This window comes from Larus michahellis, chromosome 7, assembly GCF_964199755.1.
Source record: "Larus michahellis chromosome 7, bLarMic1.1, whole genome shotgun sequence".
In the NCBI taxonomy this organism is placed as follows: Eukaryota; Metazoa; Chordata; class Aves; order Charadriiformes; family Laridae; genus Larus; species Larus michahellis.
In genome coordinates this window covers 28,195,210-28,211,384 of record NC_133902.1, presented here as the reverse complement: position 1 = coordinate 28,211,384, position 16,175 = coordinate 28,195,210, and the positions used below count along the sequence as shown (strand labels likewise).

Below are 16,175 nucleotides of genomic sequence, written 5' to 3'. Positions count from 1 at the left end.
CACGTGCGAAGGCCGATGGTGGCCGGCGGTGGGACCGTTGGGTTTCATCAATTCGGCTGCAGTCACGCGCGCAGGCCGTTTCCCGAGCTGCGCCAAAAATTATGTAATTTGGGGTTTTTTGTCTTTTCCGAGGTAGTCATTACGTATTCAATAGCGTATTGATGGGACGCATAAAAGCGGGAGGCCCGTGCCGTCGGGCAAAGAGCAGTACGCAGAACGACGCGTCGCATCGGTTGGGGTGCCGAGGAGGACAACCTTGGGGGTGCCCGGGGTGAAAACTGGGGCCCATCAACATCAGAGGGAGTTTTGCTATTGGCTTCAGTGTTTTAAGATTTCACTCCTCGTCTTAGAATAATTTGTTCAGCAGAAGCACAGCTTTTGAAGGGGAAATTCCAGTCAATATATTATGTTCTTTCCCATTCATTGGATTATTTTACCAAGAGCTATAAAGCTTCCTGCCAAGGTAAATTGACTGTGTTTTAGAGGGGCTGATGTCTTAATTGATTAAGCTTAGAAAAATCAGGCTCATAAACCAGCTTTAGGCAAAGCCATTTTTCTTGTTCATTTAGATATTGAGTAACTGGCAGAAAATCTGCTCACGCAGCCTCTGTTCTCACTTTCAAATGGATTGGATATTCCAGTTTCAGATTTGACAATTTACTGGATGTGTGTATCAGAGGGATCAGAAACATGACTACTGTGTTAAAGTTATGCCCAGAATATCTGTTCTTTATTAGCATCTTGATTCGCTTTCATGTTAGGTGCTGTACAAATATATATACGCTATATGCATTAAAGAGCACTTGGTTCCAAAAGACACATTTGACTGTGCTTTCATTTGTGCATTCCTCCAAATAAGCCTGGTTATCAGTTATCAGAGCTTCTGTGTTTACTAGGTCTCTCTTTTTCATATGTGGGGAACTTAAAAAAACTCATGAGACTTTACAATTTTAACCTCACACTTTATCGATACCATACCTGCTGCACTATTAGGTCCTACATTTACTATTACAGTTGTAATAATTTCTTTCCTCAGATCCTGATGATGACATCACTGTATAAAGACTTTGTGTACTCTAGCCAATTATCAGTTAAAAACTACTTACGTGTGACATAGAGCAATGTTCCGTAGATCCAGAAGTGCAGGCCTTCTCTACTGCAGTTAAAACGGGTTCTTTCACTAGCAATTATAATAACAGGTCTCACCCTGTCTTCAGGCTGTAGAGCCGTCTGTCTAATAGCAGCAGCAGAAACAAAACCAGTATTTAGTGTAGGGCCTTCCAGTACTGTCTAAAAAACATACGCTGCCAAACTCACCCAGCAGCACGGAACTGGAGACGTCTACGAGACTGAATATAGCAACGTGCAACAACGCTGACACAGGAAAAGAGATGCAACTTAGCTCTTTGCTCCCCGAAAGAGCAGGACAGTGTCTTACAAGTTTGGTTTTATTGAAGATATATTTAAGCAAATTCCAGTCAACAGCCCAATGAAATCCCCAAAATACCACGTTCAAAAATACGCTAAGGGGTATTCACATTCAGAGGGAGGATTTTCACCTTAATATCTGCAATTATTTGTTTATTCATTCTAAACCCAGGGCACTGATTGCTTTGGTACTCATTCAAAAATGAGAGCATCTGTCTAAATCACAATTAAATAAAAAGCTGAGAAGATAAATCACAGATTACGAAAATTGCATTTTAAGGAAAGGAACACAAAAGACACGATAGTTCCTGCTGTCAGCTCCTTGAAGCCTTTGGTATTACAAAACTGCAAAGCATATTGCCAGTTGAGCTTTTCCCATTAGCTGTAGTCTCTCACAACTTACCAATAGAAATTAACAGGAAAATTTTACCAACATAAGCTAGCAATTTCCTCATTACTTGTAATATTAATTTATTTGTAAAGGAATAAAATTTTGTTGTACCTCTATGGATTTAGATTAAATATGACTTATTTGAGGGTGTGTGCAGGCCATGCTCTCTTCTATATTATGTTAATTTAAGCCTGTACTCTCAACCTAAAAAGAAATGAAAATAGTCTAGATTTATGTTTTTGTAAATGAGTACATAATCTGAACTAACGCAATACCTGTTGAGTATCTCTAGAGTAATTTCTTTCGCTAGTGTTTTGGGTACACAATGATGTTGTCAAATGTATTCTTACTGTTAATTTTGTTGCTCTGAACTATCAAACATGGAAGTTGAATATTCATTTGTACGTATACCTGTGTTGGCTCAGCTCAGCCATTTCCTTTTCTCCCTCTCAAACACCTTTGCACTTGCTTTTCAGTCTGCTCTCCTCATGGGGAAATGATCCATCAAGATTCATACAGCTGCCACTGCATCACCTTAAAACCTCCTTTCTAAAACAATGTCTGTCAGAGTGTCAGTAATGTTGTTTGTCACAGCTGAGTTAAACTGTGAGCTGACACACCCATTTTTAATAATGAACTTCTATTGTCATTGTTTCCTCTCAGCCCTGCTCCCCTCCACTTTCATCTCAGTCGTCTGCTGCACATGTGTTACACGTACCTCCTGATGGTTGCAGTGGGCAACGCCACTTCTAAATGAATGTGTTAGATAAAAGACCATGAGGTTTTACAGATATGGTGGTCTGTCCCCCTATATTTTTGCTCACTGATCTATGCTATCCCAGAAATCTCACCTCTGTTATGAACTTCACTCAAAGCTGGTAGTGGGAACCTGTGCTGCTATTTAACCCTTCCTACCTCCAGTCCATCTCCCTCACCTTGTGCCCTCTCCTTACCTACAGATGAATACATCAGCTATGTTCTACTTCACCATTTTGCTGGAAAGAAGGAGCAAGATTGTGGGTAAGGCAAAGGAGAGGAGGACTGAGCACTAACAATACAGTGAATGGGAGTGATTATACTCCAGCTCTGAGAGAGGTCAAAGTTGATAGCAGTCCAGAGAGATCTAATGGTATGGAACAGGCCTGAGATGGGCCACCAGGAAGTGAAGAGCTATAGTGGAGTGTTGCTGTGGTAGTAATGATATATCAGTATCTAGAAAACATTTGGCAGTATGTACATTTAGAATCTCTGTTCTACTGTAATATTGATACATTGCCTATCACTAATTTGTACAGTGCCCAATTCTGATCTTTGAGATTTTCATGTACTAGAAGAACAGAAAGAGTGGATAAAAACTGTTGTGAATCTCAGACTGGATGTAGAAGTGGCAAAATGGTACTATTTGTGATCTCTTCATTGCAAATATTTTCAAAATTGCATACAAGTTCTTTGAAGTTCATTGGGTAACTCCAGAACTATTCCAGTGTAGCATGGATGACAATTTGATTTAGAAAGAAATTTATGTTTCAAAATAGGAGGTCTCTTACTTGGCAGGACAACAGAACTGGTGCTTATATCTTGTTCTACAAAGTCATATAAATATATATCTCTGTGTGTTACAGTTCTACTTCTTTCTTGCAGGAATGCTTTCAGTCAGTGAGTGGCTGAAGCAGTCACCTGGTTGTTTGATACTTAGGAAAGCAGTATTAATCTATATTGATGGCCTATGGCTTATAGGTTCCAGGTTTGTCTTTTGGAATCTGAAAGAAAATATAAAGAAAACAATATCATTTTGCTAACGGGAAAGAAAACTTGCTGTAATTCATAAATTACAAGCCATTTAAATGTCACTGCATGCACAAATCCCCACTTTTTCCTGTTGTAAAAGGTTGTGAAATCAATGAATTTACCTCTAGTCAATAGTGACATACTTGTAATTGAACAGGTAATTAAGTGCATATCTCCATAGCACAGGTGAGCTCACAGCCTGAAAGGCTCAGATTAGAGAAACTGACATACGAAGTTCCATTATGCAACACGGTTTAATGAGACTACGTTAAATCATGGAGGCCATGGTGTTTGCAAGGAAATTCTACATTTCTGAGGGCATTTCTGGAGATAGATCAACTCCTGATGACTGGATAACAACTTCACCTTTATTTAAATTCTAAGTTGTTACCAAATGTTTGCACAACACCTAGCCCACAAAGGTTCTTGATCTTGGCTATGGCTTATGTTAATATGAGAAATTTTGTCACTGTGAAAGACTTGACCGTTGGATATCCTGCACAGAAGGAAGCAGAAGTGGGGTGGATGTGGAGTTCACAGACCCATCCTCCAGGCAGGTTGAGGTCAGGGGCTTGCTAGCTGGCTACAACTGGAAGACAGATGGGCCTGCAGGTTCACCTGACCCAACTTGTGTCATTTTTCATAGACAAATTTTCAGCCTAGGATACAATACAGTTGTTCAAACTCAGATCTGCGTTGAAAAGCTTTTATGTTGAAAGCTTTAATTAATGGACCTTGACACAGTTTGGTCTGGTGTTTCCTATTTTCCAGGCCCCCAAACAGTTGATTCAGTTTGCCTTCTGACTGGATATGGATTGAGGGGAGAATGGCTGCTAAACTCTTGCTGTTTATCTGTTTGATAATCGCTCCTATGCTTTACTACTTTAATTTTTGTATTCCTTTTTTTTCTTTTTCTCTTCAACTTATAAATAGAAATTTTGGGCAAGTGACAATGTATTAAGTTACTGCGGATACATCTACTTTTACAGTGCCAAAAGGACGACTACGATGGAAAACCTGTTGAGTGGCTAAAGCTATTAATTCAGAAAACAATGTCACCATTCCCATCTTGCCCTCCTTTCTGAAGAAATTCTTGCATGATCATAGTTGGCCAGGACAGATGGGGGAGGGAAGTTGGCTCCTGCGTCATACTCCTACAAAAATAAGTCCTCTCCAGCAGGCTACTGCTCTGTCCTGCCAGCCCCTTCTAGTGAGGGAAGTGCAAGATACACGAAGAGCAGACTGAAGGCATTACTCTGGAAAGAAAGACACAGAGAACTGCAAGGGTGAGGGTACATTTTCTTGCCATTCTCATTTTGAAGAAAGCAGAGGCAAAGCACGCAGATGGTTATCCAAATAACTTCAGTGAATGTGGGGAAAATTTCAATAAAAGGGCACCGACTACCAGTTGTGGGTACCTGTTTCATCTGTGTGAGAGGGAAATTATTAGAAGATAGTGGTATGTCAGAACCATCTGCTTTCAAGGGCTTTTAGATTAAAGGAGGTACATAAATTTGAATGATTACCACTGAAGAAACAGCACAGGTTCCTCAGTTCATGTTACTCTGTCAACACAGCTGAGCAAAGCGCCACTGATTAAATAAAGTGCAAAGCTCTGCTAATTGTGGTATGTTGAGGAAAAGAGACTTGGCTCACCGATTAGTCTACGTGCACAGTCCATTCAGATTAAAGAGAACTGAATAGTTGGCTAGCTCACGAAAGAAATGAAAACAACCTTACCATCTCAGTAAAGACACCATCACAGGCCATGCGAATCCGCTCAACAGTCAAGGGGCTGTTCAGTGTGAAGTTCAGGGGCAGTCCTCTTTCTTTCCGTGCAGCAGCCACTGCATCTCCTATTGCAAAGAACACTGAGCTGCCCAAGAAGAATCCAGCCTCCCCCATGCCCTGACAGGGGAAAGAGGCAGCTGGAGAGACTGGCTGTAGAAACTGGTAGCAGAGAGTTAAATCGGCACATCTCCACTGTAGTTATCTGAGATACTGAGCTGGTGTGATTCAGTGTATTTGTTCAAGTCCAGTATATTTGGATTTAACAATTTTCCTTGCATCTCTGAGAACTTTCAAATCAGAAAAAGATCCAAGGACCAGGTTTTGGATGATGGGTATCATTTTAAAATTCACAATACAGCTATACTATCAAAAGAGCTTCCTGCTGGGACTTCAGTTATAAAGCCATGAAATAATTCATGACTTCTCACATAAACTAGCTTTTCTATATCCAAGTGGAATTAATTCTGCATGATGAAACAAGACAGACAGACACTCACCCTCACCACCCCCTTAGCCCCTCTTGCATGGATAAAGTTTGTGCTGTCTAATTGTGATAAGAAATGTGGCCTTTGTCTCTATCTGTTTTCTTCATGTGGAAGAGTTTGTTTACTCATTTACACTTTGTAAGGCCAGATTTTCTTCTGGAAATTCCCATTCCTTTGGGTACTGGTTTTGGCTGGCATAGAATTAATTTTCTTCATAGTAGCTGGTATGGTGCTATGTTTTGGATTTGTGCTGAAAACAGCTCTGACAACACAGGGATGTTTTAGTTATTGCTGAGCAGTGCTTACACACCATCTTCTCAGACTGCTCTGCCAGCAAGTAAGCTGGAGGTGCACAAGGAGTTGGGAGGGGACACAGCTGGGACAGCCGACCCCAACTGACCAAAGGGATATTCCATACTGTATGATGTCATGGTCAGCAATAAAAGCTGGGGGAGGAAGAAGGAAGGAGGGGGACGTTCGAAGTTATGGTGTTTGTCTTCCCAAGTAAACATTACACGTGATGGAGCCCTGTTTTCCTGGAGATGGCTAAATGTCTGCCTGCTAATGGGAAGTAGAGAATGAATTCCATTCCTTATTTCGCTTTGCTCGCACACACAGCTTTTGCTTTATTTATTAAACTGTCTTTATCTCAGCCCACGAGTTTTCTCACTTTTACCCTTCCAATTCTCTCTCCCATTCCACTGGGGCAAGTGAGTGAGCAGTTGTGTGGGGCTGAGCTACCTGTTGGGGTTGAACCAGGACACTTTGTCATACCTGCTTTAGATTCGAGGCTGGAACAGTGGTCATTTCTGTCTTTTAGTAGCCAGAGGCCTACACTCCTCTTCAAACTCCACTCCTCTTCCTACACTCCACTCAAAGTTCCCATTTTGAGGTGCTTTTTTATGGTTTTTTTTTTATTTTGAGTCTGTGAACAGTGCTCAATTCTAGTATGGAGTGCCTCCTCAGAGGATGATGTACCCTTAAAACAGAAAGAATGGTGCTCTGCCGTGGTTAATGGAAGAACTGGGCTCTATTCCCATACCTATTATAGGTTTCCTGTGAGATTCTAGAAAGTCACTTAATCTTTTGTGTCATGACTTCTCTGCCTTTAAAAAGGATTATAATATTTCTTTCTTCCATCCTTTCTACTGTCTAGGAAGTTTAAGCTCTTTAAGATGGACTCTCACTTCTGATATAGCACAACATGTAGGTACAAAAAAGTTTCAGTTTGGATTAGGGTTTCTAAGTGTTACTGTAATACCAATAAATCACAGGAAGAAAATTAGTCAAAAACGTCAGAACATCAGTGTTTCACCATTTAAGTACAATTTGTTCCATGGCTGAAACTGGAATTTTTTATTTTTTTGGTTTTTTGGGGGGGAAAGTCTACCATACCTACAGTCACTTACAGTTTTGCAGCAGAATCACCTGGTGTGCTTGCAAGCAGTAAGTTTGGCATGTTTACCTTGGAAGAATAGATAGCAATTGAGTTGCATGAATTTGGCAGTAAATAGACATGGAACTGCTCAGGAATGTCACAGATGGCAGGGATTGTATATGTATCTGGGACAAGAGTGAGTTGTTTTCCTTCTGGGGAGAAGTAGATTTCTTCTAAAGACCAACTCCCTGAACGAAGGCCCCTTCAATCTGAACAAAGAAAGAAAAGGTAAACTTTTACATCTCATTCAGCCATTTTAAAAGATAAAAACATATATACAATTAGACTTACTTTCTAAGATTACACATGAATTGGCATCTTTCCTTCCAAAAGTAGATATTAGCCAACATAGACCAAAATAGGACCAAGCTGTCCTCATCTGACTTATATAAATATTTTTATTGGCTCAAGTTCTACTCTTCCTTATTCCTGGCTACACTCACTGTAACCAGTCCAGTTACCTCTGATTCGCTTTGGCAAAATTAAGAGTTGAGTCAAATCCACTGACTTCAAGCTTATTGCCCACAGGAACTCCAGTGATGAGATATTTGCCCAGGGACTATGATATAAATAGCCTGCTCAATCTGTTATTTGCTTAAAAAGATTTGCAGATAGCTAATGAAATTTATTCTAGCGAAAAACATCTCATACACAAATAGCTGATAGGTTATAAGAGGCCAACCTAAAGTAGGAAGGAACAACTGCTGAGTAGACAGCTGGCCTATGACAGTGGTGATGTAAACACTGGTGCAAGGTGAACATGGAATTGAACTGCTAAGAAAGAATGATTTGGCAAATTTGGCAATTCTTGAATGTGCAAAATAAACGTAATCTTTTAGGCAAAGGACAAGTATTTGAGGATGAGCCTATAGTAGGATAAATAAGCAGGATAAGAGAAGCTTTAAAATTTAGGTCATATTTTTAGGAGCTTTTCCTTTGATTCTGAAAAGAAATTACAAATACTTTTTACACTGTGAGTTCACCGCCACTCTCTTATTTGCAATCTATTAGTGAGCGACACCGCGTTTGTCACTATTCAGTTTGTCTGTAGGTATAGGTAGTTGAATTCATAGTACAAAGCTATGGATATAACAGACCTTTAAAGAAAGGTCAGTTCTATGGCAATAGGATTTTGCATTACATTTGAATTTACTACCACAGCTGAAGTCAACAGTGCTCTGCAGCTGGTTAAGATTTAGCCCTCATCAGTAATTCCGGGGTAGAGCAAATTGAACAGGAAAAGGTCATAGGGAGATTTGGGGTGCTAATCCTGCAAGACATTTACAAAGTCTGTTGGATCTCCTTTTCTCATCACTTCGCAGAAGATGAACAAGAAGTAGAAAAATTAACCTAGTATTATTTGTAGCTGCAAATAAAAACAAATACTAGCACATTGTCAATCCATCATCCTTGAGTGTTAATGGATAGTGTCTCATAGGCTTTGGTGGCTATTAAATTGACCAATAACAGCAATCATTTAGGCACAAAGAGGAATGTTCACTAACATCTAATATAAAGCAAAACTACGTAAGTTCATACCTGTCCTATATCTATAGCTGGATTTATGCTAAAACAGGCATCCATGACATTGTCTGTTCTGATGTTCTGTTAAAGAAATAAAAGGTGTTATAAAGTTATATTTAAAATACGCAACAACAAAGGGATCCTAAACAATATATAGTCTCACCCATGAAAGATGTATCATCACAAGTATTATAAATTTATTCTGAAACATGAAAACTACTTGAGACAGGCTGTGTTGATGGAGAGTTTATCTAGATAATGCATTTCTGGTGGTTGTCTGAAACTTGGAATATGACGTGCACATCCCATGAGTAACAGGATGATCATGAATTCAAGAATGGCTTTGTTGCTTGTTCTTTATAGAATCTGAATTGCTTGAAGTGATATTTAGCCACTTCCTATGCTTTTTTATGAGTGTGGAAGCACAGTCACCTGAACTCAGGTGACTCAGTTCAGGGAGTGGACAGGGAAGGATGTCTACTGGGCTGTCCTTATACAAGGTCCAGTGGCGGCTTCTCCTAAATCCCAGCCTGGTGGGTTCACAGACCTTAGTGATTTTGGAGTCTCAACCAACATGGGCTACTAGATATCTGTCAGTCACTGTAGCCAAATGTGCTTCCCCAGTAGCCAGAAGACATTGCAGTGGTGTCTATACAATGCTGCTGAGAGCTATTCCTGTGCTAAATCCCCTTTGCAACAGGTCATGATATGTGACACTGTCTTCACCTGTTTTAAATGTAACTCTGTTAAAAAGGGGACTGTAACTAATTATATGGTCCTGTTGTTGAAGACCTGTAGGGAGATGTTCAGAACATCTAATTGAATTTCAAAGCCATCATATATGGTAGAAACATTAGACCTCCTTTATTTTCCGCTGTTTTCATAGTATTTCTTATTCTTATGGTTAACACCAGACTTCTATCACAAGAACAGGATGAACAAATGATATTGTAAAGGGCACTATAGCCATGTATTGTTCTGCTGGCATTTTGTTGGGTACATCCAATAGACTATGTCTTCGTTCTTAGTCAAAAGAAGCAAAAGAAAAAAATTGTCATATGAATGTAATGATGGTGGGAAATTCACCCGACACTTCTTCCAGTTCATTGTACTGTTTGACATTACCTTGTGGGCTCCTGTCAAACAGTCAATTTCTACTTCAGAACATGCAACGCCAAAGAGAAAATATGGGAATGCATGGCCTTTCTTTGTGTCCCAGTTCATGTTTGTAACATATCCTCTGGAAGAAATAAGAACATCCCTCAGATTAGATGAATTTGATCAAGAAGCCCCCCTCTGCCTATCCTTGTCCTCGCTGTTGATACCACCACAGGAATCATATAACAGGATATATCATAAAATTTCTAAGCTAACTATTTTTGTAGGATCTCTATAGTCAAAGACAATCTAGGGTGTAGCAGCACTGATAAATATATGTTGTGTGGGATGGTTTGGGAGGACAGGAGAGTTGCAAACCATGATGGTTTGCAAAATTCCTTGTGGGCCTCCTGTGTCCTACCGTAGTTGAACTTGGAGAAGACTCTGTGCATCAACAGTCAAACTAGCCAACCAAGAATATCAAGTGCTTCTGAAATCAGTATGTGTTGAAGAGAAGAATTCCTCTTGTCTAAACACTGCAGTCTCTGGTCCAGGCAACTTCCCAATTGTTTGTGTGCTGCATCTGATATGGCCTTGAGAAGGCTGAATGGGGACATTTTTAGCCTTCCTGCAACTTATTGAAAAAGTAGCACCTCCAATGACAAGAAATTAAAAAAGACTAATAGTTTTCCTTACGTGAAATAGCCAGTAGCTGAAAGGCTGATGCTCTGCTTGTGAGCCTCTCTGATCTGCAAAAGGTGTGCTCAACGAGAGAAAATTAAAAGTGAAACTTTAAAAAATCATTTTGAAGAAAAAGGACCCTGAGTAAAAGCTTTATGTTCCCTTGTGCTCTGAATGAGTCTTTAGGAAAGGACACATTGCAAAGACTCTGAAGTTGGACATTGTGTTGCACCACTTGCTTTTACACTGTTTCCTCTCCTCCTCTCCTCCAGTTTACCACACACAAGGAGGCCCCTTCTCCCTCCAAAAGAATGGCAGCTTTCACTCTACACAAACTGGTTGATCATAATCTAATAGTAAGAAACAGAAAGAGACATTTACCCAGTCTTCCCATTTGCCATTAGGATTTTCTCTTCATATAGGGTCCAGATGCTTCCAAAGGATTTGGCAAGCATCCCAGGGAGAAAGAAGGTTGGGCATCATTGAACAACCCACAAACCCAAATCTGTCTGCTGTTTTCAAAGCAGTACTAGTTCTTTTTTGGTGAAGTTAATTAAATTCATTCTGAGGGCCATAACTCTGTTCATTTACCTACAGTTTTCACTGCTAACTGCCAGCTACAAAGCAGCACTTTGCAAAGAGTGGCATTGGCATCTGCTCTAATGTAACTAAAGTCTTCACATACCAGGCTATCACTGAAACCATCAACAAAAAGAAGATAAAGGACCTGACTCTCCTCCTATTTTGATTTACTAGATAGAAAACAACTGGCTTGAATATTTTATTACAAATTAAATGAAAGCAGAATTGTTCCCAAAGCATTTAAGTGGATAAGGGTGTTTCAGTATGATTATTAAAAAGGTACCTGAAATATAATTTATGCTAAATTTTCCTTTAAATATTGTTTAGATACAGAACAAATTTGTTTAGCAGCAATCTAAAAAAAATCTATTTTGTAAATCTTATACAGTAAAGCCAAAGAAAGTGAACTTTTTTAACAGTGTTCCATAATTTGCCTTGCTTTAAGCTCTGCATGTAAGATAAACTAGCAAGAGAGATTTTGAGATAAAAGAACTCAAAGCTTCTCAAAACAAAAACAAAATTATGAATCCTCAGAGGGACATTCATTATTCAACAGAACGACTGATTATGTGAAAAAATGGTAATAAGTCTAACCTGGACTGCTCTTGCATTGATTTCCGTTCCGACTGATCCTGCTGTGTATTTGCCATTGGGTACAGTTGTTGTGCTTGTTTCACAGAAATGTATGTATGACAACAGTACCTTCAGTTCACGACTGGCAATCTGTAATAAGAATAAACAAAAAGATATTCAGTCCCTCTTGAAGATGCAATCTCAAGTCAGGAATTCATTGTGCCGTTCGTCTCCCTTTCTATAGACACACACAGATAAATGACCCAATTCAACATTAATACTGTGACTAGGACAAATGCAGAAGTCTTCCTTAGCAATTATTCTGTAAAACAAATATTGTATGAATAAATTCAGATAATAGAAGATAAGATAAAACAATATAATACAATACTGTATGTTTTGCCTCTAATTAATTTCTCTCTCTAATTAACTTTTAGTTACATGCAGAAAATTTTAAATCAAATTTAAAAAACAATGACTCATTCTCCCTCATGAAGTTTCAAATCTTATCTGTATATTTTATTTTCTATCTCATTTTAACTAGCTTGGTTAGTTTGTGTTCCCATTTTATTGTGTTTCACAGTGTTCTAATATTCAGATGTTCGTTCAGCTCATTTTGAAGGAGTGGCCTAATTTTAGCTCCAAAATGACCAATTTGGCACATAGTTTTTTATCACTATTTACACCAGAAATGCATAAAATTAACTGATGTTATTATTGGTGTTGGATACACTATAAAGTTAAATTTTCAGCACTTTAACTCCCCCTGAAAAGAACCATTGAGTTATTTTTGCATGTGCTCTCTGTGCCTTAGGTATCCTGATAACAGTGATGCTACCACAAAGATGTTCATCTCCTTTCCGGGTCTTGAAAAATCACTTTGATTATAGCTTATAATTTTCCTAAGCTTTGTCATCATCAATATCTCAGAAGCAACAACCCTATATTAAACTTAGCATTCTTATGTCTATAGAACGTGCCTATTGCACTTCTTCCTTTTGGCTCAGTTCTCTCTCTTGTATTTTGCATACCCTCAGATGCTAACTCACTCACCTGTAACATCTTAGTGTGAATTCCTTGTCCCAGTTCAATTCCACCATGAGTGACGAGCACAGACCCATCTATATAGATATGGACGAGAGCTCCAGCCTAGAGAAAAGCCACAGAAAATTGGTAATTGTCTTACTGCACTGAACAAAGGTGCATAAGAAAAAGAACAAGGCAAAGACAGATTTAATTGACAAGAATCAGTATATTATTAAAAGGGTGTGGAAATTCTGTTTCAGTCTGACAATAACAGATTTCACTGCTCTAAGACAGGAGAGACTCTAAATGAGCTAGTAGTTATTCACAGTTCTGCAGGGATCACAGCAATTAGTTCAAATAACAGAAAAGCATATTTTTCTTCTCGTGAAATTGGGTGAATTAAGAACATGCTGGATCTAGTTATAATGTACGTGTAGCCCCAGATACTATTCCCTCCTCATCCACAATAAGAGGACAGAGCAGAATTTGAACCTGGAATCAAAGGCATTTTGGACAGATGGCAAGTATCTCCTACTATGAACATCTACAGAACTTTTCATTTAGAACAAACGATAGCAGAGTTACACTCTTGTTTTTCTGAAGCTGAAGGAGTAGTCCTAGTCCTTTTTGTTTGCATGTATCCATACAGGGTAATAATAAGCTGATGTTCAGAGTATATAATTTTGATGGAGCAATGACACAACTGCTTATCCATTCACTCTCATAGGCTGTCCAGAGGATGGCTTAGAACCTGATTCACTTTCTGTTCGTACTTTGGTGCAGCGTTGTGTTAATAAATAGCTATCTTAAACAGGGGAAATGCAAGAAGCAGGCAGGAATGGAAGTGACAAACTCTCATTCATGGTAAAATTGGGAACAAATAACTTCCCAAGGAATGGGTATGAAATTAATCAATCCCATACAAGCCATCCACTCCTATGAAGGAACAAGTGGATATGTAGGAGAACTAGAAATTCTGTAAAGAGGCATTTCGCTGTAGCATGCAATCAGCTACCAACACTCAGAGATCAAACAGTAGAGCCTTAGAAATGTTGTGAAATACAGTGTCTCCAGGACATCTTTTTATTTGTTGTTAATTCTACATTGAGAAATAATGGCCATGTGATCTCTTTGGTGCCAATTTGTGAAGTTTGCAATCAGATTATGTTTTGCTGGTGTCAGTTAGAGTCTCAGCTGACAGAGACAAGATTAAACAATAAAACTCCCAAGATTTAGATCTAGATTTTTGGAAATTCAATGCAATGCCTGCACTTTATTTTGAAGGTTTTGGTGAAATGTAACCATTATTTATGTCTTTTTTTTCACCTTTTTTATCAGATGAATTGTGATCCCTAGATTCAATGTTTCTTTACCATGAGAACATTGTTGGATGAAATACATTAATGTCTCTCTGAGCTTTTATTCTACAAACTTGTGCAGAAACAATCAAGAGATAGAATGAACAACTAACAGATGAACCATGTGGATTTACTTTTTCATGCATTTTACTCTCATAAACAAATAAAAATGTTTGTTCATTTAACCTGAAACTCATTTGAAAGTATTTTTGGTTCAAGGTGTGAATTTTAAAAAAAAAAAAAGCAGCTAGAAGATTTCCCCAGAAATACCACTATCTTGAGCCATAAAAAAAAAATCACAGAATCATAGAATGGTTTGGGTTGGAAGGGACCTTAAAGATCATCTAGTTCCAACCCTCCTGCCATGGGCAGGGACACCTCCCACTAGACCAGGTCGCTCAAAGCCCCATCCAGCCTGGCCTTGAACACCTCCAGGGATGGGGCATCCACAGCTTCCCTGGGCATCCTGTAGCAGAGCTTAACCTATATAGAAATGGGACTATCTGAACTGTAGGAGTGAGAATTTTTCTCAGTATGGACCAGATTATGGAAGATTCCAACTTCCACATTTTTACAGTGAATTATTTAGCTTTATGGTGGATAAAGATAACATGTTCGGAATTAAAAATTCATACTTCTGTGAGGTGAATAATCATAGAATGGTTTGGGCTGGAAGGGACCTTCAACCCAAGGGAAGATCATCTAGTTCAACCTCCCCTGCCACGGCCAGGAACATCTATCTTTCACTAGATCAGGTTGCTCAAAGCCCCGTCTCGTACTGAGTAAGCCTTTATAAAGAGATCAGCCAGATGGAGAGATAGTTTTTCCAAAAGAAAGTATATCTCAGTGGATGACATTTTATGCAGTCCAACATGTTGGAATTCTTTTCTCTTTCTCCTTCCTTCCTGCCTGTAGAGATTATACTCCCTCTAGTTTTGGAGAGAAAAGTAGAGATCTTATATCGTAAACGCACTATTTCAAATAGGTTACCTGATGAAAATAAGTTGCATTAAATCCAACAGAAAACTTTATGGGAATTGTGGCAATCCCTTTCTTTTTCCAATAATTTTTCATGTTAAATTCTTCCACTATTGCTTTTCTGCTGTAGTAGTCAGACTTGTCCAAACATTCTTCCCAACATTTCCACAGATTCTCTGCATCAGACTCTTCTTTGAAGGATGTCAGGTTAACTCCTTTGTACATGTTTATTTCCCTAACCTAAACAGCAAACAAATTTACACAGTGCTGAAAATAAACATTGCCTTATAATATATTGACATATTATATGCAATATAATGACATGTATAATGATGTAATGAAATAATTAATACTTATCTATAATAAACATAATGTAGTATCCCTTTGTTGAAGGAAATCACTGCTCAAATGGCCTGATCTTTTTACTCATGTCAAATGTCTGTGAACTGAAGTGGTATCAGTGGGATTGTTCACAAGGACTACTCAATGCAAAGAAGGTTGGTAAACTCAAATTGCAAATAAGAGTAGACAAAAAACACAGAACAACATGGAGCTGGGTGAGAAGCTCAATAGCCGTGAAAGAAGAGTAAAATGGATACTTGGTAAATCTCAAGGAGACTTTTGAAAGTGGTGAGAGAACACTTGTGACATGTAAGGAAACCCTAGAGCAACTCTGGGCAAGGCACTAAATTGACATGAGGAAATCAGTTAAAAGTGTGGAGCAAAGCTTGGGCTTGGAGACAGCAAGTGGACAGCAAGGAACTTTATGATAATAGGCCACCTAATAAAAATTCTTGTCTCTCTGTCTTCATTGAACTTTTAAATCTGAATTTTCTATGCCCCAATATCACTTGACAGGAAATATTGTACCTCCTTAATGATATTCTGTAATCGACATCTGGGCCACAGATGCATTTTTACTGTAGGCAGATGAGAGTTGTACTTAACAAGAATAGACATATCCTTACGAGAAATAAATTGTGACAAAGAGATGTTATTTTCTTTTTGTGGCCAGTTCAATCAGCGTAAGTGGT

The 16,175-nt window shown here is 38.8% G+C and overlaps 1 pseudogene; it reads right to left on the bottom strand.

Annotated features, from left to right (window-relative positions):
* Positions 1 to 3,525: 3,525 nt before the first annotated feature.
* The window catches only part of LOC141745963 (aldehyde oxidase 2-like), a 41,950-nt pseudogene continuing 29,300 nt past the window's right edge, over positions 3,526 to 16,175 (bottom strand).